The following is a 5,614-nucleotide window of genomic DNA, read 5'->3' on the forward strand; positions in this document are numbered from 1 at the left end:
CTGGCATGCAGTGAGTCTAAAACAGTAGTTATCATTATTATTATTGCAATTCCTTCCTGTCTGTTTGAAGCTCAGAGGGGATGTCAGGTTTTTCTCTCACCTCACATCCTCATCTCTGGGGAGATCTTGCTCAGGCTAGTTGATGACCAGCCCAATCTTGTCCTGTCCTCCTCTAAATCTGAAGTTCTTCTCTTCGCTGGCTTAGCAAATGCCATCTTTAACTTTGACTGGAGTCCCTCTACTCTCTGCCGTGTCCTGTCTGAACTGGCAGCTCAGAGACCTGAATTCTTGGGAACTTGCACCTGATGCACAGTGTAATTTTGACCAAGGTATTGCCACTCTCTGAGCCTCAGTTTCTTCATTTGCACAGAGTGTGTTGTGTTGGGTTAGATAAAAGTGAAGACCCCTCCTAGCAATGACACTGCTGAGGCTCCAGGAAATGCCATGCTCTCTGTATTCTCCCAGCCCCAGACTCAAGATGCCAATCTCCCAGCAGAGGTGAGCCCTTATGCTACATAGTTAGCCAGCTCCAGTCAGGTTTTTTAGGAGGAAGAGGGAAGGGGTGCTCCTTATTAAATGGAGCTGTTCTAGCTATCCTCTGATTCCATGTAGCTCTAAGGCACTGTTTCTTGCCCGGGCTTCTTTATCTGAGGTCCTTGGTTCCCCATTGGGATCCATTAATCTCAAGAAATGATATGCAAATGTCATGTGTATTCTTCAGAGGAGTGAGTTCATCAATCTTAAAATGGTTTGGACCCCAAAAAGGTTAAGACCCATTTCAGGGAGTTTAGTTCACACCTCTGTCTCTTAACCACTGATTTCCTTGTCTGTGTTGGATGCTCCTCTACTGTTCCCCAACCTTTCTCTTCTTTTTTCCTCTGAGTTATAATTACCTGTTAACCTATATCTCCCTACACTGGACTGAGAGCCTCTTGAGAGTAGGGACTGTATTAATTTTTTTACCTCTGTATTCCCAGCAACCTAACACATACCCATCACATAGTAAAGCGCTGTGGATATTAGCCTCATGAATGTAGAGACCTTTTATGTTTAGTTCATATCTTTATATTAGATGCAAGGGATAGGACTTGATACATAGTCAGTGTTCAATAAACATTAGATGCAGAAAATAACTTGTGAAATGAGTGAAAGAATGAATGCACTCAGGAAGGAGCCATCCCACTCTCCATGTCCTCCCATCCCTTGACCACTAGATGGTGTGTAGGGATTTGTGGTTTTCTTTGTCTTTGATTAATTATTTCTTTGTCTTTAATTAATTTATTTAATTTAATTTAATTTAATTAATTTAAAGGGCCCTTTAAAAATGCTAATTTACACCAAGCTGGGCTGAAGGGATTGGAGGATCTCCCAGTCTGAGGTCAGGAGGCTGGTAAGTGGCCGGATGTTTTCATGGTGGTGGTGACCACAGTGAAGAAACCCCTGCTAAGCTTGATGAGAAAGAGGAAGATTGAGAAAACAAGGAAAGTTCAGACCATTGAAATTCTCCCTGATAATCAGTAGGTGGCAGGGGTGACTACAACATCTCCTCCTACGCAGGAGACAACTAGGTGGCCCAGCCACTCCCCCACTGGGCCAGCCACACCCCCACTGGAGTTTCCCCATCTCAGCCATTCCTGACGTGCACTTCTGATTTTTTTCCCCCAATGATTAGATTTCCCAGGACACAATTCTCTTTAGGCTGGCGGGGCGGGGGGGGGCTTCTTCTCAGAGATGAAATACCTACAGAGAGGGGCTTGAGGTTGCAGAGAAGATGAGACCTGGAATCTGGGACAAAGGCAGCAATGGTCCACCTCTGTGGTAGAAGATGGGGAAATAGATAATGGAAGTGTTTGAATGCCTTCCCACCAACAACCACCCCAGAGATGCATTGTGAAGGGCATTTCTGGCCATCCCTCAAGGGCTTAGAGGAAGTCATCCCATTTTTCAAATTGTTAATAGAGGAAGCTACAATCTGTCATGAGGAATAGATTTTTTGGAGCCCTGACAAGACTTACAGAAGAGATTACTGGAGATTAAGTGTCTGTCAACCAGAGCTGAAGACTATTCTCAAGGTCTGGAGCCAGAGGGAGACTTTATGAAGTACTAAACAAAGCATGAATTGCTTTCAATCCTTTTATAGGTATAATTTATATTCAATAAAATGCACAGATTTCAAATGTACTAGCTGATGCATATACATTTTGATAAATGTATACACACATGTTACCACAGCCCCAACAAGATACAGAATATTTCCATCACCCAAAATTTCCCTTGTGTTCCTTTGTAATCAATTTTACTATCCTTCTCCACCAATCCCAGCCCTCAGCAGCCACTAATCTGCTTTCTTTCAGTTTTGTCTGTTCTAGAATTTCAGATATATGAAATCCTATTGTATATAATCTTTTCTGTCTACTTTCTTTGGTTCAACAGAATGTTCTTGAGATTCCTCCATGTTGTTGCCTGTGTTGATAGCCTGTTCCTTCTTCTTGCTAAATAGTATTCCATTGTATGCATGTGCCACAATCTGTTTATCCATTCTCCTGTTGATGGGCACTTGGGTTGTTTCTAGTTTGGGGTTATTATGACTAGTGCTTTTATAAACATTCTTTTCAAATCTTCGTGTGGACATATGTTTCATTTCTCTTGAGTAAATACCTAGGAGTAGAATTGTTGGTCATAAGGTAGTTGAATATTTAACTTCATTGTAAACTGCCGAACAGTTTTCCAAAGTGATTGTACCATTTTGCGTTTTCCTCAGCAGTGTGTAAGAATTCCAGTTGCTCCACATACCCACCAACACTTGATATTGTCAGTCTTTTTACTTTACTTACTTTAGTGGGTATAAAGTGATATCTCATTGTGAATTAAATTTGCATTTTCTTGTGATTAGCAATGTTGAGCATCTTTTCATGTGCTTATTAGCCATTCATATATTTTCTTTTGTGAAATATCTGTTCAAGTCTTTGGCCACATTTTTTGTGTCTAGTCTTTGTTTTTTGTTTGTTTGTTTGTTTTTGTTTAGTTTTTTTTTTGTGTGTGTGTGTGTGTGTGTGTGTGTCTGGTCTTTGTATGATTGAGTTGTAGATGATCTTTATATATTCTGTTAGTATATGTGCATCCTTTGTCAGAAATAAGCATCCATTGTAGGTATATGTATTGTGAGTATTTTCAAGTCCCAGTGACTGACTTTCATTTTCTTAACAGTTTCTTTTGAAGTAAAGTTTTAAATCTAGAAATCATTTTGAAGGCTCCACTGCAGCCTGAAAAATAAAAGCTCATGATCTATCTAACTGACTCTCCAGTTACAAAAAGGACAGGCTCTGGGATCAGACCAAGCTGGGGTTCAATTCCACATGCTGTCTCTCATAATCCTCACAGTAATCTTATGAATTAGGTACTTTTATGGTCTCATCACACAGATGAGAAAGCTGAGGTATAGAGAGGGGTTCCCACACCACAGTCCAAAGGATATCTTGAACTTGAGGGAGAAGTAAAGGTTTCTGTGGCCACATCTCTAGTCAAAGGAAAGGACTGCTAGAAGGGGCATTGCCTGTAGTCTTCCTGAAACAGATAATGGAAAGCTACACTTGACAGCTGCATTGCATACCGAAAAGAACAGTGATAAAAATAGTGACCATCCTGGTTTAAGGAGCAGGCTATTTCTCTTATTTGAGGGACCCTAAGAAGCCTTGAGATTCTTGTAGAATCCAATGAAAATAGGAAAGAGACTCAATGATGTAAATCATTTATATATCATATCAGTAGGTGAGGTAGGGGATAAGATTAGATTTTGCTTAATTTAGAAAAAAATCAAATCAAATGTTTCTTACACCCAGAAAAAATTTATACCTATTCCTTATAAGCACTTTCCAATGCTATTATGAACTCTTCATAAACATCAATTTTATATCTACACGATATTCCATGCAGTAAAAATGTATGCCATGGTTTATTTAACCAGTCTCCTGTTGTTGAATGTTTATGCTATTTCCAGTTTTCCCTTTTATAAATAACCCTGACACAAATATTATCTCATCATGCACAAAACTATTTCCCATATTTTATATATTTCCATCAGTCCATATTTCCTGGGGTAGATGTTCAGGAGTGAAATTATGATGTCAGTGAAAACCAACGCATGTAAATATCTTAGTACTTATTGCAAAATTGTTTTCCAGGAAAATTGTACTAACTTGTATTCCCATCTGTACATCTGAAGGAGATTGAGCAACATTCTCAGTGACTAATTTGGTTTTCCATGTACCTTCATAGCAGGAAGGGCGGGAGACAGGCTTCAGAACTCATACCTGAGTGTTGAGAACACCAGCCAGGTAGATACTCCCTAAAATAAATTATTACATTCTGTTAGAGATCTCTTTAGTAGTGCCAAGAACTCTGGGCTTGATTTAGACTGACCTTGATTCTAGGTCCTACTTTGTCATTTGCTAATTATGTGTCCCTGAGTAAGTCACCTCACCCTCTCTCAACCTCCCTTTAACTTATCTGCAAAATGAAAACAATAATACCCATTTCTGGAGTAAAGATCAGATGATGTCATGTATGTTCTCACTGTGTTACGTACAATAAGCTCCTGTGTAGACTTTAATTTGCCTTCTCTGTATTTGGTTGATGAGTTCAGTTCCCAGAACATAAACATCTGTGAGGAAGTTATTAAGATCAAGTCTGGGAGCCAGAAAAGTTGAAGCCTCAACCCTAGACCCAGGGATGATGACCACATAGGCCCAACATTTTCTGCTCTGAGAACAAACATTTCAAAAGCCTACACTCCACCCAGGATATCCCTCCCATAGGGTTAATGTTTCAGTGTTAGGGCCTTTCCCCCATTTGAAATGGGGGAAGGAGACAAGGCCCACTGCTGGGCCTTACACTTTTCCTAATAGCTGCCCCTTGGCCTCACTAAGATCCAGCTCAAAGGTTTAAAGTTGCCTCTTTTAATGGCACTTCGCCTCTATGGTCCTTCTCATAAAAGTCCATACCCTAACTACGAGAAAACATCAGATGTCCCCCCAGTTGAGAGACATCCTACAAAACTTCCAACAAGTATTCCTCAAAGTCATCAAGGCAATCAAAAACTAGGAAGGTCTGAGAGACTATCACAGTCTAGAAGAGTCTAAGGAGCCATGACAATTAAATGTGGTATCCTGGATGGGATCCTGGAACAGAAAACAAACAAACAAACAAAAAAGGACATTAGGTAAAAGCTAAGGAAATTTGAATGAAGTATGCACTTAAGATATAATAATGGATCATTGGTTCATTTGTCCTGACAAACTTATATGTCATAGTAAGATGTTAACAATAGGATGAGAGATATATGGAAACTGTGCAATCTTCACAAGTTTCTGTGCATCTAAAAGTATTCTTTTAAAGATGTAGGGAGTATTAATTTACCTCTTTACAGGCTTGATTAAATTTCTTAGCCAAAGGGAAAAAATTTGCTGGCAGTGAAACTCTTCAAAAAAGATATCCAGGGCCGGCCCAGTGGCGCACTGGAGAGTGCGCCGCTTGGGAGTGCGGTGGCGCTCCCGCCGAGGGTTCGGATCCCATGTGGAGACTGGTTCCCGCTCACTGGCTGAGCGTGGTGCGGGCG

This window comes from Galeopterus variegatus, unplaced genomic scaffold, assembly GCF_000696425.1.
Source record: "Galeopterus variegatus unplaced genomic scaffold, G_variegatus-3.0.2 Scaffold3749, whole genome shotgun sequence".
NCBI classification, from domain to species: Eukaryota; Metazoa; Chordata; class Mammalia; order Dermoptera; family Cynocephalidae; genus Galeopterus; species Galeopterus variegatus.